Source organism: Prionailurus viverrinus, chromosome C1 (assembly GCF_022837055.1).
Source record: "Prionailurus viverrinus isolate Anna chromosome C1, UM_Priviv_1.0, whole genome shotgun sequence".
Classification (NCBI taxonomy): Eukaryota; Metazoa; Chordata; class Mammalia; order Carnivora; family Felidae; genus Prionailurus; species Prionailurus viverrinus.
The window spans coordinates 74652408-74679966 of NC_062568.1; the positions used below are offsets into that span (position 1 = coordinate 74652408).

At 41.0% G+C, this 27559-nt stretch overlaps 1 protein-coding gene across 1 annotated transcript in view; it reads left to right on the forward strand.

Moving 5' to 3' along the window:
- CACNB4 (calcium voltage-gated channel auxiliary subunit beta 4) overlaps nucleotides 1–27559 on the forward strand; it is a 254356-nt gene that overhangs the window by 168958 nt on the left and 57839 nt on the right. The window lies entirely within an intron of this gene.

Below are 27559 nucleotides of genomic sequence, written 5' to 3' on the forward strand. Positions count from 1 at the left end.
GAGGGAGCCAAGGCAGAGGGGCGGCCCGCCGGCCAAGCAGAGCCCCCCCGAGTCTGGCTGGCAAAAGCGGAGGGGCCTGACGGAGTGTGTTCCGACAGCAAACGGGACTTGACATCTGGAAGGTTATAAGCTAACAGCTCTGCTAGGAGAATGGGAGGGCTGGAGGACAACAGGAGGGAGAGTTGTTGAGCCCCGATGACAGAGCTCAGCTTGGCCGGGAACAAAGGCGCTCGCCAGCGCTATCTCCCTCGCCCACCCCCAGCCAAAATCCCAAAGGGAACCAGTTCCTGCCAGGGAACTTGCTTGCACCGCACAAACACCCAACGCTGTGCTTCTGCGGATCCACCCCTCCGGTGAGTCTGAATCCCTCCCGGTGCCACAGGGCCCCTCCCAAAGCAGATCTCCACAGGAAAAGCAAGCTGAGCCTGCCCCTCCCGTCCCCCCCCAGCCCCCCCGCCCTGTGCACCTTGCCGATCCACCCCAGCTAATACGCCAGATCCCCAGCACCACAAGCCTGGTAGTGTGCAAGTAGCCCAGATGGGCCTCGCCACCCCACAGTGAATCCCGCCCCTAGGAGAGGGGAAGAGAAGGCACACACCAGTCTGACTGTGGCCCCAGCGGTGGGCTGGGGGCAGACATCAGGTCTGACTGCAGCCCTGCCCACCAATGCAAGTTATTCAAGACAGCACAGGGGAAGTGCCCCGCAGTCCTGCACCACTCCAGGGACTATCCAAAATGACGAAACGGAAGAATTCCCCTCAGAAAAACATCCAGGAAATAACGACAGCTAACGAACTGATCAAAAATGATTTAAACAATATAACAGAAAGTGAATTTAGAATAATAGTCATAAAATTAATCGCTGGGCTTGAAAACAGTATAAAGGACAGCAGAGAATCTCTTGCTACAGAGATCAAAGGACTAAGGAACAGCTAAGAGGAGCTAAAAAATGCTATCAATGAACTGCAAAATAAAATGGAGACAACTATGGCTCGGATTGAAGAGGCAGAGGAGAGAATAGGTGAACTAGAAGATAAAATTATGAAAAAGAAGAAGCTGAGAAAAAGATAAAAAATCCAGGAGTATGAGGAGAAAATTAGAGAACTAAGTGATGCACTAAAGAGAAATAATATATGCATAATTGGTATTCCGGAGGAGGAAGAGAGAGAGAAAGGTGCTGAAGGTGTACTTGAAGAAATAATAGCTGAGAACTTCCCGGATCTGGGGAGGGAAAAAGGCACTGAAATCCAAGAGGCACAGAGAACTCCCTTCAGACGTAACTTGAATCGATCTTCTGCACGACATATCATAGTGAAACTGGCAAAATACAAGGATAAAAAGAAAATTCTGAAAGCAGCTAGAGATAAACGTTCTCTAACATATAAAGGGAGACCTGAAAGACTCATGACCGATCTCTCTACCGAAACGTGGCAGGCTAGAAAGGAATGACAGGAGATCTTCAATGTGATGAACAGAAAAAATATGCAGCCGAGAATCCTTTATCCAGCAAGTCTGTCATTTAGAATAGAAGGAGAGATAAAGGTCTTCCCAAACAAACAAAAACTGAAGGAATTTGTCACCACTAAACCAGCCCTACAAGAGATCCTAAGGGGGATCCTGTGAGACAAAGTACCAGAGACATCGCTACAAGCATGAAACCTACGGACATCACAATGACTCTAAACCCATATCTTTCTATAATAACACTGAATGTAAATGGATTAAATGCGCCAACCAAAAGACATAGGGTATCAGAATGGATAAAAAAACAAGACCCATCTATTTGCTGTCTACAAGAGACTCATTTTAGACCTGAAGACACCTTCAGATTGAGAGTGAGGGGATGGAGAACTATTTATCATGCCACTGGAAGTCAAAAGAAAGCTGGAGTAGCCATACTTATATCAGACAAACTAGACTTTAAATTAAAGGCTGTAACAAGAGATGAAGAAGGGCATTATATAATAATCACAGGGTCTATCCATCAGGAAGAGCTAACAATTATAAATGTCTATGTGCCAAATACAGGAGCCCCCAAATATATAAAACAATTACAAACATAAGCAACCTTATTGATAAGAATGTGGTAATTGCAGGGGACTTTAACACTCCACTTACAGAAATGGATAGATCATCTAGACATACGGTCAATAAAGAAACAAGGGCCCTGAATGATACATTGGATCAGATGGACTTGACAGATATATTTAGAACTCTGCATCCCAAAGCAACAGAATATACTTTTTTCTCGAGTGCACATGAAACATTCTCCAAGATAGATCACATACTGTGTCACAAAACAGCCCTTCATAAGTATACAAGAATTGAAATTATACCATGCATACTTTCAGACCACAATGCTATGAAGCTTGAAATCAACCACAAGAAAAAGTCTGGAAAACCTCCAAAAGCATGGAGGTTAAAGAACACCCTACTAAAGAATGAATGGGTCAACCAGGCAATTAGAGAAGAAATTAAAAAATATATGGAAACAAATGAAAATGAAAATACAACAATCCAAACACTTTGGGATGCAGCGAAGGCAGTCCTGAGAGGAAAATACATTGCCATCCAGGCCTATCTCAAGAAACAAGAAAAATCCCAAATACAAAATCTAACAGCACACCTAAAGGAAATAGAAGCAGAACAGCAAAGACAGCCTAAATCCAGCAGAAGAAGAGAAATAATAAAGATCAGAGGAGAAATAAACAATATAGAATCTAAAAAAACTGTAGAGCAGATCAATGAAACCAAGAGTTGGTTTTTTGAAAAAAATAAACAAAATTGATAAACCTCTAGCCAGGCTTCTCAAAAAGAAAAGGGAGATGACCCAAATAGATAAAATCATGAATGAAAATGGAATTATTACAACCAATCCCTCAGAGATACAAGCAATTATCAGGGAATACTATGAAAAATTATATGCCAACAAATTGGACAACCTGGAAGAAATGGACAAATTCCTAAACACCCACACGCTTCCGATATTCAATCAGGAGGAAATAGAAAGCTTGAACAGACCCATAACCAGCGAAGAAATTGAATCAGTCATCAAAAATCTCCCAACAAATAGAGTCCAGGACCAGATGGCTTCCCAGGGGAGTTCTACCAGACGTTTAAAGCCGAGATAATACCTATCCTTCTCAAGCTATTCCAAAAAACAGAAAGGGAAGGAAAACTTCCAGACTCATTCTATGAAGCCAGTATTACTTTGATTCCTAAACCAGACAGAGACCCAGTAAAAAAAGAGAACTACAGGTCAATATCCCTGATGAATATGGATGCAAAAATTCTCAATAAGATACTAGCAAATCGAATTCAACAGCATATAAAAAGAATTACTCACCATGATCAAGTGGGATTCATTCCTGGGATGCAGGGCTGGTTCAACATTCGCAAATCAATCAATGTGACACATCACATTAATAAAAGAAAAGATAAGAACCATATGATCCTGTCAATCGATGCAGAAAAGGCCTTTGACAAAATTCAGCAACATTTCTTAATAAAAACCCTCGAGAAAGTCGGGATAGAAGGAACATCCTTAAAGATCATAAAAGCCATTTATGAAAAGCCCACAGCTAACATCATCCTCAACGGGGAAAAACTGAGAGCTTTTTCCCTGAGATCAGGAACACGACAGGGATGTCCACTCTAATTGTTTTTCTCTATAACAAATAGAGAAGGGTTATATCAAGAAATCATGTAGAAGGGGGCTTTCTGTGCTATGAAAAGGAGGTAAGAGAAGGTAATCACAGTAAGAGACCTGAAAACCTTTGGGAAAAAAAAAAAAGACCGAGGAATAATTAAGAGTAAAAACTGAAAGTTTTCTTTCTTCCTAAATATATTCAGCTATTATTTTCTTAAACATAATACCTGTTGCCTTAAAAAAAAAATCTTATACTTAACAAAACGCTGTATGTTGCCACTTTTGATTTTTACTTACTTAAAGAAAATGGGGAAATATTTAAAACCCCGTCTTATTTAAGTAAACTCTCAGAAGTATGAGGGAACTTGAGAAAATAGGGCATGAGATTTTATAACCTGGGTCAGAACACTAGTCCTGCACCTCAAAACTCTTACTGTCTTGGTCCAAAAATGTTTATGTCTGACTTAAATCTCTGAGGCTGCAAAGAGGCATGGTTTCTTCCACCCTGCTCTTACTGCAAAATTGCTTTTCTTCAGCCCTTGAGTTTGAGCCATTCCGATTCTTAAAGCATTTGTTTTAAAATCTTCCCTTGGCTTTCTGTCTCCAGATTAGTTGATCCTTTTTTTTTTTTTTTTTTTTTTTTTTTTTTGCCATGATCTGCCATGATCTGCAACCCTCCACATGCTCCCCTCAGGATCTTCACTTTCCTTTGCAGTGCAGACCCCTCAAACCAGGCAGAGCTGAGGATGCCAGGTAAGGTATCGTGACTGGCCTTAAGCTGCTATTCTGACTAGAATAGAATCCTCTCTTCTTTATCATCAAGCAAAAAGTTTAGGTTCTCTTTGCCTTAAAAATAGTCCCTGCGTGATGTCTGCTTTCAAACTTTCCAAACTGTTCAAGTTCACCACCTCTACCTAAATATACTGCTCTCTATCTTACAAGGCCTGGGAACACGGAAATTAGCTGCAAATGAGCTCCTTATTTTCTGCTGTTAATGCCCTATGGACCTTGAAAGACCCCTTTGCTGAAATGGGGCGCTCCCTGGTGCCTTTGTCCTCTTTCCTACTGTGCTCTTCCTCTCCGGCCTCCCTGCTAGCGTTTTGGTTTTGACAGCAACAAAGGCCCATCCCATCCGTGCATTCTCCCAGGGTGGCTTTTTTCTAACCCACTGCACCAAGCTAAGCTTCCAGACAAAAGCCTCTTGAAGGGTATTTGAGAACTTTTGATCCACGTGTGATCCCTTTGAAAAACCAACTCAGGATGCTCTTTATTACCAGCTACCTTCTTTGCTATCGTCTCTACTCTACCTCAGTTTCTTTTATTTAGAAACTGTGTGCTGACCTGATTGAAATATTCTTAGCCCACAGGAGTGAACAGCTGTGCCCCGCAGTTGAAGCAGGACAGCACCTGCAGTGCTCTTCCTGGCTGAGACCAGAGACGGAGGCCGCTGGCCAGTCTGGCACACATGAGGCAGAGGAAACGGGAAGAAGGGCTGTGATGTTTAATCAATCTCTGAAGCAGTTTTTCCTAGTCAAAATCAAGTCGATATATGATTTAGAAAAGCATATGCTACCTGCAGTATGGTATCCTGAACTGGAACAGAAAGAAAGACATGAGTGGAAAACCGGCAAAATTTGATGATAGCTGGCTTTTTGTTAGTGGTAGTGTATCAGTGTTAGTTTCTTAGTTTGGACAAACGGCCGCGGTTATAGAAGATGTTAATGTTAGGGGACACTGGGGGAAGGCTGTGTGGGAACTCTGCGTACTGTCTTTGCAACTTTTCTGTAAATCTAAAATTGTTCGAAAATAAAAAACTTATTTTAGAGGGCCACAGCTCAGCCCTAGACCTGCCTCATACCCACACAGACGCTTTCATACACACAGGATGGAGGTTGAGGAAACTGAGGCAGGAGACTGGCCACACCGTACTCGGACTCGTAACAGTTTCCCTTGGCCCCTCGACATTCCCGTCTTGTCAAGGCCACTTTTATTTTTTGAGTCTTCCTATGAATTAAAAAAAAAGAAATGGAAAATTGGTGTTAAAAAGTTAATTTTAAAAGCATATTTTTCTCTAGAATAATTGGGGTTGCTTGCCTCTATTTATTTACCGGGCAATATATTAAGGACCTGATTCATGAAAAAAAAAATGTTAACGTAAAATACAGCTTTACCATGCAGGAAAGAATTGTTACTGCTATAACTCATCCATATCCCTAATGAAAATATCTGATCATTTATTAGTGCTCTTTCTTATGCTATTTTTCCCACCTTCTGTTCTGTGCTGATGTATAAATTACTTACTCGTTCACTCGCTCCCTCATTCAATGAACATTTATAAAACCAGGTATGGAGCTTAACCCTGAGGAAAAGAAAAGGAGCAGAATAAAGCGTGGTTTCTGCCTGTAAAGCATGTATAAGCCAGTAGGGAATAAACCTGCAGAGAGATAATTATTCAATGATATGGGTGCATCTTATCTTCACCTTTTTTCCCATCAATTACAGTGGCTCACTGGAAGTGGGTCACATATTTCCTGAAAATATGGCAAACCCTGAAGTAGCTTGTCCTGCCATGAAAGGAGTTGTTGGCTCTGTAGTTGGAATGATTATTCTTAGCCTCTTCCCCTTTGCCCTATTAACTGGAAACAGTGGTTTATGTTTAGTGTTTATATGGGTAATAATGCTCAATAATGATTGCACGTAAACAATAATATGTAAGACAATAATTTTTATTCCTGACAAGGAGTGAAAAATCAATCTTTTGCTTTTATTCATAGGGCAGCCAATGTCTTTGGTTATTTCTTATTTTAAAAATTCATGTGACAAAGTATGAGAAACTATTTAAAGAGGCAGATAGATGCTTCTTTTTAAATGTTTTTGTATTGTCAATCGCTCATTTGAAATGAGGATTTCTGAGAACAGAAATGCATCTGAGTAGTTCTTTTCTGATACAGCGTCCCTAAAATTTTTGAGGAAAAAGCCAATTTTTATATTCTGGATTTGTTGCAATTCCTGGAGACTTTTGAGTAGGTAGATGATAGCATGATGGGTGTGTGTGTGCGTGCGTGCGTGTGTACAGACTGGATGAGGTAGCTGCTTGTGCAGAGCTAGAAAGAAACCAGGGTAGAGTTTGGGCTAAACACTTCTTTTTTCCTTTTGTTTTTTTAATTTTAGAAAGAGAGAGAGAGAGAGAGAGAGAGTGAGTGGGGGTGGGGGACAGGGGCAGAGAGAGAGAGAGAGAGAGAGAGAGAGAGAGAGAGAGAATCTCAAGCAGGCTCCAGGCTCAGCACGGAGCCCCACATGGGGCTCCATCCCATGACCCTGGGATCCTGACCTGAGCCCAAATCAGGAGTCAGATGCTCAACCGACTGAGCCAACCAGGTGCCCCAACACTTTATTTTCTTAAAGGGGATCTGGCTGTATCAGGGTTTATGCCCATTGAGTTGAATATGAACTTGATATAAGAAGTTGAGTAATCCTTCTGTCTGAACAGTTTCATTAGGAAATTATTTCAGACAGTAAGGAACACATTCTTGTTTCTGGTCAGGGATACCAGGGATGTCTAGCCCTCTTTGCACTGGGCTTTCTGGCTGCTTTCTTTATCTTTTTCTTGCTGAGGCTAGCTATATCAGTGATATTCCCCGGCACGCAAAGAATTACTATCTGTTGGCTAAAGACCCTGCCTTGATAGAAGGCAACTGATCCTTGAAGAGAGAAACTGAACCTGACCCCTACTCTGTATTGCAAGGTACGATATGCATATTTGTGGCTATTCTATCATATTGTTATCATCTTTGGGTCCGTGAATTAAAGAGAGCAAAGTCATCACCCAAGACCCCCAGAACACTTGGCTTTGACAAATTGTCTACTTCTTAATTGTTCTTCTCTGCTGCAGACAGAGTTGCGTTTTTATAGCTTGAAAGATGAGTGCACATATGGAAGATGTGTGTTAGGTGGAAGCAAAGTCCATTTGCATTATCTGTCACGTGTGAGAAATTGTACATTGATAATACAATACGTTAGCAATGAGGTGTCAATGGTGACAAATAGCTGGCTGGTGAGAAGTCCAGTTTGGGGGAGGAAAATGACTAGGCACGGTGGCTGAGATTTTTCTCCTTTGGAGAATGGGTTGAATGTTTTAGGTTCATCTGCAGGCCTATATCATATATTATATATATATACACACACATATATATGTATATATATTATACATATATGTTATATATATGTATACATATATACGTGTATATATATGTGTATAATATATATAATTTATTTTTAAAATTTTGTTAATGTTTGTTTATTTTGAGAGAGAGAGAGAGACAGAGTGCTAGTGGGGGAGGGGCAGAGAGAGAGGCACAGAATCTGAAGCCGACTCCATGCTCTAAGCTGTCAGCACAGAGCCCGATGTGGGGCTCAAACTCGCCAACTATGAGATCATGACTTGAGCCGAAGTTGGACGCCCAACCCACTGAGCCACCCAGGTGCCCCTATATATATTACATTTAATAGCACAGCATCCTAGCACGTGCTTGAACCATGCTGAGAGGCTGGCAGCTAAAATGAGTTGGATCATGACCCGCTTCATTGCATGATTGCAGGCTGTGAGCGGAAATGATAGTATTCTAGTTCTTCTTTTTGGAAAAGACTGTGTTATACTTCAGAACGTTTCATCACCAGATACTGCATGGAGTTCAAGTGCACTTCCTCTCTTCCTACCCAACTAATAAACTGGAAGCTGAAACTGTATCTCCTTCCATTTCAGTTGTTAGGATGTTGCTTATTATTACTGTCTTTTTGTTGAATGTCTCGGAGCTCACTGATTTGAGGGTATATCTGCATTTTTTTTAACTGGTTTGTGGAAGAAAACAGGAGACTGAATGGCATCATATTTATTATGATAGTAACCAATGGGGCAAATAGAGTTAGCATACTTGTAGCTTTTGTAAAATACTCAGTTGTTTGTCAGTAACAGACAGTTTATTACTCCATTTTGATAGGCTGAGGAGTAACAGTGGCTTCATTTCAGCAGATAAATACTGCGAATTTGAATCTTTAGTAACATTGACGACAGCTGGAAGAATTCCCAGCTACACATGTAACTGGAAGTGCTTAACTACTCAATTAATCATGAATGGATGGATTCAGTAAAACACAAAATACAATCTGCTTTTGCAGGAGTGGCTTTGAAAAATTGGAGGCGAGCATTTTTCTCTGTGGAATGCAACTCTGAGTGGAGAGCAAAGTGCCACACATTCTTTTTTAAAGAGCGATGCAAAAAACTGTTTCACCCTTTCTCCCTCCCTTCTTCTCTCCTTCCCTCCTTTCCTACCTACCTGCAAATATTTATTATACATCTGCCAAGTCCATGTGGCAGGCACAAAGATGAAAACGATGGAGTACTTGCCCCGAGTAGTTATTATCAGGTAAAACAGCTACACTTACAGACAATTATAACACAGCGGCCCAATGAAATGGAGTTTGCCGCAGGGACAGGAGAAAAGGAGTTCTCAAATAATAGTCAACACCCCGCACAAGGGCAAAGTGGTATCAGAGCATCCCCCCTACCCCCTTATTCAACAGGTATTTTCTAGCACATTCTACCATGTGCTACATACTGGGAAGGAAGCATCTTTGGAAAAGCGTGAGAAGTATATTATGACCAGAGCATGCTGGAGGAGAAAGATGAACGATGAGCCTGAGTGTGGGCAGGGACAATTTAAAATATCATTTTTAGCAACGTTGCCCCTGGTTTTGTTTCTTTTTGCGAATTTTTAAATTCTGTTTTAGCTCGATGTGGATGAAATAAAGAATAATGGGACAAAGATTTTGAGTTGATTTACTACATGTTTATGCCTGATCTTTGTAAATACACAAAGAAACATACGGTTGATGACTGTAGCTAATAATACTGTATTGCATATTTGAGAGTTGCTAAGAGAGTAGATCTTAAAAGTTCTCATCACAAGAAGAAAATTGTAACTATGTGGTGGTGGGTTAACGACTTATTGTAGTGATCATTTCGCAATACGTACAAATATTGAGTCATTATGTTGTGCACCTGAAGCCAATATAATGTGTTATGTCGATTATACCTCAATTTAAAAAAAAGAAAGAAACATACTGAATGAATCACAAATTCAGCATTCATGGACAGAAGTAGGCCAGCCTGTGGCACAGTGAATTGCTAATTTCTCACTTGGAAACTTCCAAATGGCTAATAGGAACCTGGGCAAAACCTGGGCAAGAGAGGGATTAAAAAAAAAAAATCCGGTCTAAAAAGAGACACAATTAACAATTATTTTAACTAGATAACAGCAACCAAGGGCTTAAAAGAATTATCTTTATAGAAAACAAACTCAAGTTTCACTCATCACAAAAACGGTAGAATATAACTTGGTGAAAACCATGGTAGTTTTTTTTTTAATTCTATTCTCATCTCATTCTACAGTTTTTGAGGTGAATTCAAAGAAATATGAAGCCAAACAAAAGTTAGTAAGCAAAGATCAGGGTCATGGAAATAATAAATTAAAGAAGATCTGTGTCAAGAGGAAAGTTAGAACTTAACTCTGAGCTTCCTGGTGGCTGAAGCAAAAACCAAAATAAGATCAATGGAGACAATATCTCAGGACAGGACTTAACTTTTATTATCTAGAACATGAGATTCTAGTATTTGCGGAGAACCATCTTTCATTTAGTCATCTGAGGTGTAAGTTGGTTAACTCAGCCTTGCATGTTTTCCGGGAGCGTTTTCACTGAAGGACTTCCCAGGGTGTTCATGGGGCCTTTTTGCCGCAGAGTTTTTATGCAAGCTTAAATAGGCATTCCATCAACAGATGAGTGGCCATGTTATCCACTGAGGGTACTGCCAGCATCAGCTGCATCCAGTTTATTCTCATGAGAACGGGTCTATGACAGCACACTTAGCGATTTATTTTCTGGTCAAGTTTAGGTGTTCTGCCCATGTGAGCTTCATTTTTTCTTCATATTCAGCATCTTTACAGCATTTCATGCCCGATGGTAATAGGTTTTGTTGGGGTTCCAATTGTGTAGTGGAGTAATAGAATTTGCAAAACAAATAGGGTATCCGGAATTCATTCAGTAAAGCGTTAAATGAGAAAGACTCGTTTCTCAAATTCTTATTCTTGAAATTAAGATAAGCTTCAGCCTCCACCCAGTGAGGCATTTTGCTTGTTCATCATTGTCAGTTTTTATGCTCTCTTTGGTTATAAATAACTCCGGGAACAAGTACAAAACTATATATTTCAATAGCGATGTCCAAAACTCAATCCACATTCCTTTTTTAATTCTTTGTGATCTTTTGTAGTAGGAAGGATTATTTACTAATTGTACAGTGTTGGAGGTAGGATTGCCTTGAACCTGTACAGCTTAAGTTGAGAACCTTTTCACAAGATATGAAGTTAATAATGAGGATTTATTGGACTTGTTAGATAAAGGACTCAGTATATTTTAAAACTTTCCCACCTCTACTCCATTTTTTCTCTCTTATCAGCTATGATTTTTGTTTCTCCTTGTCTCTGATGAACAGAGAAGATAGACAAATGCTGACGGTTTGTTGATGGATTTAATACAGTTGAAAACAAACTGTGAACGAGACTGATCTTCAAGCTGAAAATGATTAAATTAAAAGATGTTTTTCACCTCCTTTGTCTCTGTAGCCTGCCTCTAAAACAGTGCCTGGCACATGCTAAATGGTCAGTAAATTGTATATATCCCCTGTATCCTGCCAACCCTTTTAATTAATTTATTTATTTAATCTTTGTTCTTGTGTAAATTTTTGTTGTTATTACAACATGAAGTGATGTGCACACCCACGCCAAAACCACATTTCTCCTGATCATATTTCTTCTTCTTTCATTATTCATGAAATGTTCTTTTGCTGTTTTTATTACTATCTGTAGCATTTTATACATTTAATAAATGTTTTAGAGAAGGTACAGTAAGAAAGAGCGTGGAATTTGGAGCCAGATGAGTCAGAATTTGCTTGTCTCCTGTTTCAAGTTTTAGCTGTGTAACTCTAGAAAAGTGTATGAATATAGCCAAGTATATATATGTATGAATATATATTTGTAGAAAGAGATTTCCCTGCCTGGTGGAAGGCACATTTGAGGGCTAACATCAGAACCACAGCCAGGAGTCTGTAGACACCTCCAGACTCCCAACCCTCAGTCTTCTCTTCCTGGAAGGGTCTCTGAGAAGTACCTCCTAATTTTCAGACTTCCAGAGCTAGCTGCAAAGAACTCAACAGCAGGAAGATCAGATTCCTCTCAGAGAAACAAAGACTTCAAGTGCACTCACTCAGTGTTTGTTGACTAAGCCTCAGATGGGCATCCTAAGGAGATAGGCCATTGAACCAGATGGTCCCATGGAGCCAGACCATCTCCTCCACCCATAAAACCCATGCAATGTGAGCACCAGCTCTCACAAAACCAGCTCTTGCTTCAGAAAGAAGCCATTCTAGGGAAGAAGCCCATGGGGAGAAAGAGGCCTCCAAAAGGCGTTAAACCTCCTCAGGGGCCCTAGCCTCCACATGGTGCCAGGATATCTCCTAGGACTAGGTTTGCATATAGAGCTGAGCCACCATGAAGAGCCGGCACCACATGGAAACAGAAGCCAGGCCAAACCCATCCTTATGACCTCATTTAATCGTAACTACTTCCATAAAGTCTTTCAGGCTAAATACAGTCACTGTGGGGGTTCGAGCTTTAATATGTGAATTTTGCAGGGACACAAACATACAATCCATAATAGCACATTAAAGTGTCTCTCGAACACAAACTTTCTTCACTTATAAGACAGTTTACAAAAACAAACATCCCAAAGGCGCTGGGTACCCAATAAGATGATTTTGACAAGTTGTTGGAATAGAGTAGGTAATACGTGGTACCTATTATTTTTAATACTTTATCTTTCGTACATTTATTGTAAAAATTCTGTATGTGATGTTTACCATTTAACTTGGTGATTTTTTTTTTAAATGAAGTCTAGGTGACATACAACATTACCTTAGTTTCAGGTGTATACCATAGTGATGCCACAACTCTCCGTGTTATGCTCTGCGCACCACAAGTTTAGCTACCATGCATCTAAACCATTTTTAGAATATGTCCTTTGGAATGTGTTACACCACCATGATCCCGTCGGTCACCCAGTCTCTGTGACTGCACTCTTTCGCGCTTCTCCACCGTCTTCCCAACGCACCCTTTCCCATCCGAAGCTCCCACTCAACCCGGCAGCGTGAGCCAGGTACTCAGAACCGCGAGGGCTACAAACACCCCCGCCCCGCTCCGCTGGTTCGCTGTGATCTGCCTTTATTTCACTCCACGATTTTATTTCCAGCTACTTGTCAACAGGAGCATCTGAACTTCTCATTCCCCAACACACGAGGCAACGTGCTACTTTCATGCTTGTGTTCACGATGCCTCTGCCTTTTCTTGAGATGCCCAGCAAATATTTGCCTGACCCCAGCCTGTCCTTAAGATGCAGCTCAAACCCTGCCTTCTCCATGAGGCTTCTTTGGCTCGGCCACCTCAGACTGACCTTCTTGCAGCTCCAAAATCAGTAGCCCGGATTGTTTTTTTTAAATAATCTGGTTCTAGCATCGAATTGCTCTGTTTCATGAACACATATCCCCTGAACTTGATTACAGACTGTTTAATGGCAAGAAACATGCCTTTTATCCTGCACAACTCTCACCCCAATTCTGACTACACAGTTATCAAAATTCTCCCTTCTTCAAAGATTTCCTTTATTTTCCTGCCCTTTGGCTTTGTTGCCCTCTCCATCTGGACTGCCCTATCCTGATGTCTTTTGCTGTACAGCCTCTTCCTGGTGGCCCTGCTTACCACTCTCTTACCTTCTCACTACGATCTCCTGTTTCCCCAAAAAGAATTAATCTGCGTCTCCTACTCACGAATTGGATTTGTATTTTTGTTATAGCACTTCTCATGCTGTCCTTCATAGTGTGGTCATTTGCGTAACTGTTCGCCCTCTCAGATTATGAGCCCTGTTGTGCAAGGACTACAGCTTATTCATCTTCATGCACTTAGCATGGGTCATATATACACTGATTTTTAACAAGTGTTTGTCACTCTGAATCCCATATTAGATGGCAGGCAATCAGACATGACTAAGCACCTTTGGGGGCCTGTGAGTATGTTTGATGTATGAAGGGCCATTCACCTGCTCTGTCTTCTTGGGGTATCCAGAGCCTGGTAATAGTTATTAGAGTCACCTGATTCACATATATATTTTTAACAACACTTGAAACGATTCTTTTATTTGGAAAATAATGAAGACCATAAAATGCCCAGTATTAATGACTAAAGCTAGACTGTGAGGTTAGAACCAAGCAGTTAAGCATAATTTCACTACTGTGTGTAGAGTGGACTATACAGCCGCTGCAAGACTGTTGATTACTGACTTCTGGCCCTTGCCACTGGGTGTTGGTAGCACCCTTACTCTGGGGACACAAGGAAAATACCTCTGGTCCCTCTTTTTCCCAGGGCCCATGCACATCCGTGTTCACTGGTCCAGTGCTGTTCTGTTTCTACCGAAACAGTGAAGGCCACCTTCACTGAAATAATCCTTCATCATCTGGAACCTTTTTATTCAAGGGGCAGAGAACTGTTAGTGTATGTGTCTGCATTTGCTGTAAGTTCTCCATTTAAGGACCAAGTCTCCCTGAACTGAACTTCTTGAACTTGTCCCTTCTGTTTCCACTACCCAGTACATAGGTACACACAGCACTGGAAAGATGGAGGTGCCTGTCTCCTCCCCGTCAGCCTGCCTGGTGCTGGCTGCAGGTCCCAGGCTTGTCCTCTTCTGCACCGTGGGTCTCTCTGAGTGTTGTGGCAGCATGGAAGGAGTTTTATATCCCCTGCAGTACCGGGGCTGGGGGGTAAGGAGAAGAGCTTCCAGGATGAGCCCAGTGAGGTAAAAGCTTTCGCACTGAATGGACATCCTGTCTCTTAGGTTTTGATGGGAACCCCTGCTTCTCTTCTCCGGCCTCGCCTTCACCCAGACTTGGGTTCTGCTCTAGAAACATTGTCACCCCTAACAATAGAGACTGTAGGACTGTGGTACTCAAATATTTGTTAATTTATTCCAAATCTAGCCATTTGAATTATGTATGTATATAGTTCTTGAATTTTGTCCTATTAAGATTCAGAATGAGAGTGATAACAAAAGGCCTATTTTAAATAAATTCTCCACAGCTTTAAAATGAGAGTGTTTTCATTTTTTAAGTGTATGTTTCAAGGAGGCAAAAAGGGTGAGGAAATAGGGGGGAAGAAAGCAAAATGTAGTGAAGGTAAAGCAACTGCTGCCTTATATTCTTTAAAAAAAATTTTTTTAACATTTATTCATTTTAGAGAGTGCTTGAGCAGGGGGAGGGCAGAGAGAGACAGAGACAGAATCTGCAGCAGGCTCCAGGCTCTGAGCTGTCAGCACAGAGCCTGACATGGGGCTCGAACTCATGAGCCATGAGATCACGACCTGAGCTGATATCGGCCACTTAACTGAGCCACCCAGGCGCCCCTTGCCTTATATTCTTAATTGAAACAACTGAAGGTATATCCTGTGACCAGAGACTCCATATTCTGTTTTTGGAAGGGAAGAGAGTGTCATATCTCTTGGAGGTAACTCTTTGAACCCATTTAGGATTCTAAAAGTTTCTGATGAATTGGTTCATTTTGTTGAGAGGGCTGGCCCCGAAGCCTGAGGTATGGGTGGGTGAGGAGAGATGTGACTACACTCCGTGACTGGTGAGGGTGGGTTAGCAAAGGACATGACTATGCTCTGTGCTGGTGACTACCCCAGCCCTAGGCATCGTGAAGTGGGTGCAGGAGTCTTAAAGAGCAAGGCCACCACATCAGCCCCGCGAGTGTGCATGTCACTTGGGGCTACCATACAGCTCAGAGTGGAGAGTGGGTCATGCACATCATTCCTGCTTTCAAAAGACTGTCATCTTAGCCATGCTACTCTCTGACAAACAAAACAAAACACAACAAAACAAACAAACCAAACAAAACAACTGACTATCTTCAGGTTATTCTCAAAGAGGGAATGCCTCCTGAGTAAACAGCTTTGGCAGGCAGAGAAAATATGGAGGAATAAAGCCATCCCGACTTCTAAATTTCATTTTAGCCAATACCTTTAATTGTTTCGATAACAGTTCTTACTAGAGCATTTAATTCCTACTCAGTTGATTAATTTAAGCTTTACATCATTATCCATTTTTTTATTGATGTATAATTAACATGCAGTGTTATATTAGTTTCAGGTGTGCAATATAGCAAGTCTACAATTATTCAGTGCTCATCACAATATATGTACTCTTAATCCCCTTCACCTGTCTCACCCATCTTTCCACCCACCCCCCACTTCTGGCAACCACTACCTTGTTCTCTGTATTTAAGAGTCTGGTTTTTTGTCTCTTTTGTTTGTTTGTTTTGTTCTTTGCTTTGCTTCTTAAATTCCACATATAAGTGAAATCATATGGTAGTTGTCTTTCTCTGTCTGACTTATTTCACTTAGCATTATACTCTCTAGGTCCATCCATTTTATTTACCTAAAGAAAACAAAAACACTTATTAAAAAGATACATGCACCCCTATGTTTATTGCAGCATTATTTACAGTATTCAAGCTGTGGAAGCAATCCAAGTGTTCATCAATAGATGAATGGATAAAGAAAATGTGAGATACACATACACACACATACACACACAGAGTGGAATATTACCCAGTAGTAGAAAAGAATGTGATGTTGCCATCAGCTGTCCATTTGTTACAGAGGGGTTAAAAACAGCAAGTTGAGCTCACGGGGCGGGGGGAAGAGCTGGGATAAATCTGTCAACTGAAGTGTATTTGCTAACCTCTAAGGAGTGATTCCTCTGCTGAGTGCTTCAACTTGTTGAGTGCATACTCTTCACAGCAGTGCATGAGTTAGGTTAACATGCTGCTTTTCAGAAAGGTTGTTGAGCATAGAACGATTAAATGTCTTGTTCAGAAGCAAATATCTAGTAAGTGCTGCCTGAGGATGCCAACTAGGTCAGTCTAACTTCAAAGCCCAAGCCTGAATTTGGGCTTTTTTCTATTCCAGCTCTCATCTGAATAATCTCTCCCTCTCCTTATGTTTCCTAATGAAAAATAAAGGTGATTAGAATAAATTAAATCAGGGGTGCCTGGGTGGCTCAGTCGGTTAAGTGTCAGACTCTTGATCTTGGCTCAGGTCATGATCTCATGTGTCTTGAGATCGAGCCTGCATCGGAGTCTGTAGGATGACTATGCAGAGATTGGGATTGACATGCTTGGAATTCTCTCTCCCTCTCTCTCTGCCCCTACCCCGCTCATGGGCAAGTGTTCTTGTGGGCATGCCTGCATGCTCTCTCTCTCAAAATGAAGAAATAAACTTAAAAAAAAAAAAAGATTAAATTATATCATAGTATCTCTTCCAGGATTATTTTCATCAATAATTCAATCTTTTTTGTTTTTTTGTTTTTGTTTTTAATAATTTCATCTCTTAATGTGTTTTTGTTTGCTCCAAAAAAGTTTCCAACAAAAAGTGAGCAGCTATTGAGTTTCTCTCTGATCACCCTGAATATATTAATGAGCGAATGGATAGGCCTGAAGAAACGGGAGAGAAAGGCCACAGGTTTGATGGTCACATCCTTAGTAATAGTTGATTATACATATTCTGATGTCAATGCAAATGAACACTCCATCTCCAAGTACTTAAAGACCTAATTCCTGGCACCGTGAAGACATCCTTAAGAACAGATCTCAGAGGAATCTCAGAGATCATCCAAGAGACGCTCTTGCCAAGAAATGCAAGTCTTGGCTTCACCAGCTAATGGCTGGGTGACTTAGGGCATGCAGCCTGACCTGTCGGTAATGCCTCAAAAGAACTTTGGAGAGAAATCAAGATAATGTGCTAGAGCGAACATAACATCCTAATAATTATTAGTTCAATTTAAATGCAAAAAGAGAGAAATTGACTCTACTTTTTTTTTTAAGCCTGGAACCTCAGTGATCTGCTCGTCCAGCAGTGCCTACCAGCACCTCTGCTGGGCTTGGTTATTAGCTATTGGCAAAGACTAGAGTCGGTCACACCAAAGTTTACCGCATGCCACCAGCTGTGCAAGCTTGGGCATGTTATTGGTGTCTGTAACCATGTTTACTTCAATGCAGAAAATGAACTCTGTCTCTTAAAGTTTTTATGGTGCCTAAATTAGATAACATCTGTAAAGTGCTGTTTTATTCTGATTAAAGCTTCATTTCCTGGTTCCAAAGGTTGAACTAAGAATAAGTCCTTTTCCTCTACCTCATGTGCTCCAACTCAGAATTATCAGATGGGAGTCAAAAAACAAGCCTCACTTTCATCTCCTCCCACTTCTGAAGCGCTGGGGAGGAAGGGCACTACCCCAGGGGAAGGGTGTAAGCTCTGGCCACTCCACGCTCTAAATGGGGTTGGTCCACACTGATGAGGAGGGCTGGGCACTGTGTAGTCGTTTTTGAGGCTCCAAAGAGCAGAGGGATAGCAAATGTGTAAGGAATACGGCTGCCTAGGGTACAAGTTCTGTGACATTAAGCTACTGGAGGGGTTGACACAGCTCTGACCTAGAGTGGCAGGTGTTCTGCCTGAAGAGAAGGGACCCACGACACCTCTCAAATATCCTCAAATCAGTCACTGTCTAATAATAGCATTTGTACCTAAGTGTAAACAACTCCACGAGATTACATCATCTTGTTTTTAACTTAACACCGACAGGTTTCACAAATTTAGGAGATTGTCTGGCAACCAAAGAGAAAATCTCATACCAATCTAGCCTTCTTTGCTGGGCCTTTTCACAGGAACAGGAAATATTCTTTTCCAAAGAGCACAATTAACAAAAGGCTTCACCTTAACCATAGTACATATATATGGACATAGTAAGTGCTCAGCAAATGATATCGGTTACTATTGTTTTTGATGTTATAATGATTACTAATATTTAATGTTGCCTATCAAAATTTCCATTTGAGGTTAATGCACTCTTTCATTCAGTAAGTGGTTTTGAGCTCCCCTGAGGTACAAGGCTTTGTGCTGGACGCTCCGAGGACAGCAAAAGCTGGTAAGACACGGTCTCCGTCTGAAATGAAGTAGATGCTTCCCTGTGGCTTCTGTTATACCTGCGGCTGTCTCTGAGGGAAGCATTTCTGCTTCTTGACAACACACCTCGATTCCTTAGCGGTCAAAACACATTCACTCAATGAGAAATTGAATGAATGAAAATATTTCCAGAGAATTAAAGGTACTTTTTCATCAGTTTCTGAGGCTACAGAAATAATATACAGGAGAGGTTTAAGTCTTTCCATACATTTTTCTTCTCTTCTAAACCAACCTGTATTATCCCTCCCCTTATATGCTAGAAGGAAAGGTCTTTTTTTTTTTTTTTAAGATGTAAGTGATTGCCTGGAGCTACTTTTAGGAGAAACATATTTACTGTCATATCTCGAATATGATTTTCAAAAATAGACCACAATATAAAAGTAGTGTTTGGTGGGTTACTTTGCAAACCACCATGGGGCAACATGAGAAGGAAGCACTTCCAGATGGGCCATAGAAGTCCACATTTACAAGAAACTATTAGTCACCTCATCAGTATCCAGGGCTGCATCTACCAGCAGCATATCCAGGGTTTCCTGAGCAAATACTGTCATTTCCTTTTTAACGCCTCAGCGGGAACTAGATTAGTACTGCTCTAGCTGCTGCCCTTGAGTAAAGACCTTGTGCCGTGGCTACCGCCTACAGGTGCCAGGGCTGGGCTTAGTCAGGTGGAGCCGCCAAGGCACTCACCTGTGTCACATGGATTGGTCAGAAGCTCTCGCTAAGTTTTGACCAGGCAGGGGTGGTTGCTGGGTGGCAGCTCAGTGGCCCATGAAGTTGTTCTGTGGCCTGTACTGTGGTAAAGCTGATTGCTTGAGGCCACCTTCCCAGCAGGTGATCACTTCCGCCTTCCCAAAAGGCGAGTGAGCCCTGTAATCTCACCATCCCCACCTTTAGGATACAATTTCTTATTGGATGCCCAAAAAGACCCTGATCATGACCTTTTCAAGTTATGCTACACTCAGTCTCACAGACGAGATTTGACTTACTACTAATTGTGTTCATTGATGCAGCACTTTTTACATACGTGTATAATATTAGGCACTAATTATCAAAGCAGTTTTTGCCTGATACCATCTACAGGAAGTAATCTTTATCTTTTGATATTCCCCCGGTATCTTAAGTAGAACCGTATGAAATTGCAGCTCTTATAGTAGCCCAGTATAGAAAGAATCTGCCGCCCTGGTTACCATCATCACCAGTGATTAGTTTGCAATTCTGCTCTCAGCCCACATTTCAACTTCTCCTTTCCCACAGCACCTACATGGCTCTGGCTGATGCAGATTTCCTGTCCGTCTCCATCTAGGCCTTTTTGTCACTTCCCTCTTTGTACTTGTGAGGTCAGTTGACATTCTTCTGCTGTTCTCGTACCACCGTTAATGGGTCTTCTCCGCAAGCGAAAGAAATAGCAATCTGAAATTAGTCAATTACAGCAATTGTCAAACTAGTCAACAAGAAGGGTGAGGTTGGTTAAGTTTGCTAAATGAATATTACTTCCCTTTAAATAAATTGTGGAAAACACTTATATTAGAACCCATTAATTTGGATTCCACTAATGAGATCAAAGTAGGCATTTTGTTTTTAACTATATATTTATATATAATTACAATTTAATTATAAGACATAGTCTATAAATATGTAGTGTCAACACAGTTGAAGGAGTTATCATTTAAGAGAAAAAGAAAGCTCTCAAAGGTACCTTCGAATTTCCTACCAGTGACTAAAATGCAGCATCAAAATCCTGTCATTAGAGCAGATGCTCAAAGAAATCCACAAACCAAAACTTTAATAATCTAGAGATACTATGTGGAATTAGCAAACATGTCTTTTGAAAAGTAGCCTGCAATTCACTTTCTATGACCTCGGATTCTCATTTCTTTACCTACATCTGTCATTCCAAATTACTGAATTTTAGTATATGATCAGTGTTAAAATATTGCAGAATGTTGTTTTGGTTTACTGAAGGCAACTAAAATATTGGACATAAGTTTTTGCATCTGATTTTGTAGAGTAAATTTTTTAAAAAGATTCTACCCACACTTCTGCCCCCTGCACAATGCCCTGTGAGAGTGGCATGGAGGAAGTTTCTTACTCGCTGTCTAAGAGCTTCAGATGCCTCATATGCAAAATGGGGATAATTATAACCTACTTCATAGGATTGATAGGATAATATAAAGTCCATAGTTAGTAATTCACATTGATGCCAGCAGGTCAGGTCCAAGGACCCAGAAAGGGGGTCCCACAGGACTAGCCAAGAAGGTCCTTAGCTTTATGCAAGATGGAAGTCAAATGGGAGCCAGCAGGAAGTGAAAGCAGAGCTTACTGAAGATATAGATATAGAAAGAGAGCTATGGACAGAACACCTGGGAGACTCAGAAAGGAAAAGAGCATGAGTTTCATCTTTGCTTGGAGTCTAGGATTTTATCGATGATTGTGATCTGGTACACATGTCACTCTTAGGCATCCAGGAACTGGTCAGAGCAAGGACAGGTCCAGGGGTCCTTCACAAGTCGCTCATTCCCTGAAGTCAGGTGTTTGGAGTCAGTGGTCTTGGAGAACATTTATGATGACTCCACCTGGTCACTCCTTAGATGTTATCTCTTGTGCTGAAAGACTCCAAAGATCCCATTATCTCTTTATCCCTTACAAGGAGGACATATGCTGTTTGCATTACCGGGCATGTGTAGAGTGGGGTGGGCATGCAGGCCCTAACAAGAATAGAAGCTGGAAAAGGAACAAAGAAAAAAAAAAGGGCATCCAGTTTCCCTGTTTCAACATAAAGTAAGGGTTGAGTAAGCATTTGTCATATTGCTTTGCTGCACTTTACTGCTCTTTGAAGCCCCAAAACAAAGCTTGGATTTATGGCTGTGGTTGACCTTCAGGTCTTCTGTCCAGTAGAAGTGGGCTGCAGAGCTGCCTCATTCTTTCAACCAACCTCCTAATTACAAGAAATGGCAGAAGGTAACTTAAAGCAAAGTTAAATTGTCATCTCTAAGGTATAGTTTCAAAAGGTCCTTGTTCTGCCAAAGTGCTGGGAATGCACACACTATGCAGTGCTTTGGTTTAAGGCATTGAAAACCACAATTCTTAAAAAAAAAATCATGGGGCACTTGGGTTGCTCAGTCAGTTAAGCATCTGACTCTTGGTATCGGCTCAGGTCATGATCTCACAGTTCAGGAGTTCAAGCCCCGCATCAGTCTCTGTGCTGACAGCACAGAGCCTGCTTAGGATTCTGTCCCTGTCTCTCTGCCTCTCCTTTGCCCATTCTCTATCTCTGTTTCAAAATAAATAAAACTAAACTAAAAAAAAAAAAAACCACTCATGTTTTGGGGGTGGGACTGCTAACAATTATCATCACACCCAGTAAGCATAAACTTTGATCAGCCATCTTAGAACTTAACCAGCCATCTCAGAACTTAAAATCATGGAATAGAGAATAGATAGATTTTGATGGGAGCAAGAGTGTCTTTCTTTCAACAAAACTCAGGCTCTGCAGTGTGCCAGACACTGCCAAGGCCTGCATACTTGGAGATGCAGCCTGGACCCTGCATCTCCAAGGGTGAAAGGGGTGAAGGAAAAGAAAGCATCTGTAAGAAAGTGAGGGTAGGTTGTAAACATAAGGGATGCCTAAGAGACTTTTTTGCCTAGGGCAGCCTTGTGAGTGGGCTATTCATCCTTCTACCCTGGGAAATCTTGGAAAGTAATCCGGAAAGGGTTTGTTCTTCTGCAGTGTGGAAAAGTGCATCCTCCCAGTCATTGCAAGCTCGTTGGAGAGAAACAAACTCAAATCTGTTGGGAGTGACAGGTTTCTCTGGAAATTCCACTGTCATTTAGTCCACTCAGTGCAGCTATTAACATACCAAATTTACACCAAGTTGAACATTCACTTATCTGATCTGGAAGCGAAACTGACATGTGGAATGTCTGCTACTGCACAGCTTGTGAGAAGGAAGGGAGATGATTCATTTTCAGAAGTACCGAGTAAAAGCTGTGCTGTGTAATTAACAATAGGCTTACAACCTATTGGAAAACGTATGAGCCTCCCATCCCCACCACCTGGCCCTGCCACAATGGAGTCCCAAACCCTGGCACATCGCTTTCTGGTTCTTCCCCTCTCTGTTTTGCGGGCTTTGCAATGAGCACGCGCCAGAGAACTGAAGTCTCTGCATCACCTCAAGGAATGTATATTTGTTCCAATCAGATGACTTTTTGCCTTACATGGGCATAGGTGACATCCGGGTAAGGCTGTAACCTCTGTAGTACTCAGCCAATGAGGAACCAGGGGAGGGATTTGTATGCTAGGGGATAAATTGCCTGCTGTAACTTACCCTAGTGTGCCTGTCCATCAGACATCTGCTCTTGCAAGAACATTGATTAAAGTCTTGCTTCATTGTGCTCCCAGTCCCTCTTTTGATTGGGTCAGTGGGCTTATTTCTCACGCAGCTCAATATGGTAGCCACTGGCTACATGTGGCTATTTAAATTAATTGAAGTAAAATAAAATTTTAAGCATTTAAAAATTAAGTGAAAAATCTAGTTTGTTGGTCTCACTAGTCACATTTCAAGTGTTCCATAACCACCTGTGACCAGTGGCTACCATATTGGACTGCACCCATATAAAGAGCATCCATCATTGCAGAAAGTTCTCCTGGACAGCGTGGGTTTAGTACATGCCATTATTATGCTTGTTCACTTTGTTGTGCTATGGTCTCTTATTAATTCTCCAAAATAACCCTGAAGGGTTTCATTCCCACTTTGCAGATGAGGGAAGAATTTCTGAAAGTTAAGCCATTCTCTCACATAGTGGCCACTGCAGAACCTGACCAGTGGTTCAGTGAACGAACAGCTGAGCTACCAAGTGAGAGGCCCAGGACTGTCTGACCCGAAAGCCCAGAAGTTCCGGCAAGAACAAGATTCTGTTCCGCTATTGGTGCATTTTAATATCAAACATTTGTGAACTTTCCCTCCTCCTTAATCTAGTTTAATGACATAATAGTAAAATACTCACAAAATATAAATAATAAAGTAAAATAATAAAATACAAATATCAAAATTACATATAAAGAGAGAGAGTATATTTCAGTTTTAAAAGGGCAAGGTAAGGGGACCCTGGGCAGCTCAGTTGGTTAAGCATCTGAGTCTTGATTTCAGCTTAGGTCGTGATCTCATGGTTAGTGAGATTGAACCCATCGTCAGTCTCTGTGCTGACAGCATGGAGCCTGCTTGGGATTCTCACTCTCTCTGCGTCTCTCCCACATGCGTGCATACGCACATTTACTCAATCTCTCTTGAAATAAATAAACATTAAAAAATAATAATAAAAGGACAAAGTAAGTAAGTGGATGCCCAGATGGCATAGGTCTCTTTGGAGGTGGTAGAGATACTCTAATACAAGATTGTGGTCTAAATTGAGTTCTGTAAGTTTATTAAAAGTCATTGAATTGTACATTTAAAATGTGTGAATTTAATGGTATATAAATTATGCCTTAGAAACGCTGTTGTTTTGTTTTGTTTTGTTTTGTTTTGTTTTGTTTTGTTTTGTTTTAAAGAGCAAGATGTAAACCCTAAAACTCTGGGGCAGCCACAAATTTAATGTTGAAAGCTGTCCAGAATTTTAGTGAGTCAAAGATTAGTTGGTGGAATTTCCTGAATTTCCCTATTGATGGTAAAAGAAGTGATGCTGTGTCTCTAACCAAACACTGGGAAATTCTGCAAGGTGTCTATTATTATCCTCATCTCACAGGGGAGGAAATTGAGAGTCAGAAAGTTAAAATAAAGTTGCCCAAGATCCACAGCCAGTGAGAACTGGCAAGAGTGTTAAATGTAACACTGTCTGGCCCACCAGCACATGGCAGCACTCTCCCCTACATCGTGCCCTTTCTCTGAGAAGAAGTCCTTCCATTTCTTGACTTGAGGTCACTTTCCTTCTTCCAGGACAACGGGAAACCGATTTCCCAATGTTTCTATCAGTGTTTTGTATTTTGTACTCAAAAGGATTCCTGAAAGGCATGAATCTGTTTTCAATATTGAATAAAAGGCGGGCGGAGACGCCAAACCTTAGGTTAATGAAAAGATAGTGCGTTTCTCTCTTGATGTTCACTAAGATGCTTTTAAAGTGACATATATGCATATACATATATGCCTGTATATACACGTCTACATACAATATGATATTTATGAAGAGATTTGCAGCATTTATTTCCATTTTTATTCCTGATTTTACTTGGTTCATTGGAGACTTCAGGATGTGACTTGCAGTGGTGTCTGCTTAGGAATTTTTGAGGCGAGCCCCTGTTGTGCCTCTTGTACAGGCTTGTCTCACTTGATAAGCTGGTTAGCTCGCTCTTCACCTATTTTATGAAATGGAATTCTGGAAAATGAAAAGCTGATGGGGCTGCATTTTCCAGCTTTTGCCAGAGCTAGTAACCTTTACATCTTCACTTATATCTTCTCAGCATCTAGCGTTGTTCTCTTCTTGCCAGGTCCCTATGCCTGATCACAAATGTTTAACCATCTCTCTGGCAGTCCCTCCAACCCTCAGTTGTACTAAGCTTCCTGTAGCCCCCTCTCTTCCAGATCCTTCCTCTGGTCTGGCCTGGCACTCTCCTCTTGCCTCTTGGTGGGTCTATTGTTCTGAGTCTTTATAAATAATGCAGATCCTTTTTGTTTTCCTTTCCTTCTTTCCCCTGGGATATGTCTCTCCTCTCTTTCACCCGGCTGAAACAAGACAAAACAAATAAATAAAAACAAGAAACCAATTCTGTACCAAGCCAGCAGAAGACGTCCATGGGCCAAATTTGGGCTCTTGACGTTGGACCTCTGTTTTCCCTAGGATCCTGAGACACAGCAGCAGTGATTTCCATATTCAAAGAATGTAGCCAGCATTGAAAGAAAAGAAAGAAAAAGAAAAAGCAGAGTAAATGCTGAAATGATGGAACAACTGTAATTGTGAAAATGGATACCCCAGTGCTTTATCTTTCCTTCAACCAATATTCTTAGAAATAGGGAAGTAAACAGAAGTTTCTGCTTTTACATATTTGGCAATAGTAGAACTTATTAAATAATTGTGAAATTTTCAGTCTTGTTCACATTTCAAAATAAAGTTCATTTGCAGGAATCCTTGAGTTACTTCTTGTGTGCTCAGAGATGACGGAAGGCCAGGATTTGAAAAGTCATTAAGGTTGTTTTGGGAATTAGCCATCTCCTTGTGTCAACAGTAGATTGTGTATTCTAGCCGTTCACCCCACCGCTCCAGCAGGCAGCCTGCTTGCTTGTGGCCTGTGCTCACTATTAGCCTCCCCAGCATGTTTTCAAAACAACGCAAGTGCCTCCTTCCTGACTTCCTGCATCATAATCATGTTATAGTCCAGACATCTTCATGTAGCCAGTCCAGTACCTTAGAAAGATCTATTGCACATATCACCCTGCAGCAAAGCATTCCCTAGAACTAACTCAAAACTGTTCTCATATATATTTTAGAAATGCTGTTTTCTTTCTCTCTTACTCTGGATTTTATGCACCTGGACAAAAGTTGTGTTCTAAGAGAATTTGTTTAAAGATTGCAAGGTAGCTCTTCCCCCCCCCCCCCCCAGTAATGAGGAATCTAGAGAATAGTCCGTTGCTCTGTATTTATCCATTTTGTAGGTCCAAATTTTCCCCAGTAGGTTTGCACAGAAGAATTTGGTTATAATTTGGTTAACAAATCCATTTCCTCCATAAAGGGCATTTTCAAAAGTGCATGGATTTGGGCACATGGTAGTTATCAAACTTAAAGTGTAATCATTTTGCAGTATATATCAAATCAAAAAAATTGTATACCTTAACCTTACACAATGCTGCATGTCAATTATATTTCAACAGAGCTGGGGGAAAGCCATAGTGTTTTCTTGGCAACAAATACAATAAGAAAAACGGATACATTTCAAGATGGGCTATTATGAATATATATTATGAGTGAGTTGAAAGAATGATTAAAATCTGTTAATTTTTAATCAATGTAGAGCTGTCAGGACCAGGAAATAGGAATGAGAATGGCCATTTATTATGTGCTTACCAGATGCCAGATCCTGGAGTAAATATTTTAATATCCAGTGCAGCTCAGTGTATGTAGGGTTTGAAACTGCTGGTTTGAAGGTTGGACTACCCAAGTTTGAATCTCAGCTTCTACACTGCTACAAGGATTCAGAGAGATAAGCCGCTAGCTCTGTGCTACTATGATAGTGAGGGCTAAGTAAATATTAGCTGTTCATTATGTCTTATTCCATTTAATTCTTTGAAGTAAGCAGTGCCCCATTGTGTGGATGAGGAGACTGAGTCTGGAGTGGCCGAAGTCACTTGCATAAGGTTTTCAAAAGTACGTTGCAGAGGCAGAATTTAGAACCAGTGTCTATCGGGTATTCTGATTAAACCTCTGATCAGGAGTTACTGTTCTAGGCTACCAGGAAAATCTGTGCTAATGGTAACATTTCTAAGCTTAGAAAAACTTTCAAAAGATCCATTTCAGAGGTCAACCATTCTTAGAGTTCTTTTCTGAGGTGGATAACAAATTCACAGCTATATGGATTAAGCTATGCTTTTCAAAATCTGTGCGTGATTTATGAAAAATGCCAAATACACCAGTTCCATCAATACCTCTGCTGTGTAAATGCCGTCATCTATGCAAATATCAACTGGTAATGCCAGCTTAAAGAAACTGTCACAGTGGTGTTCCTTTAGCAATCAGAGGCAAACAAAGAGGTGTTTG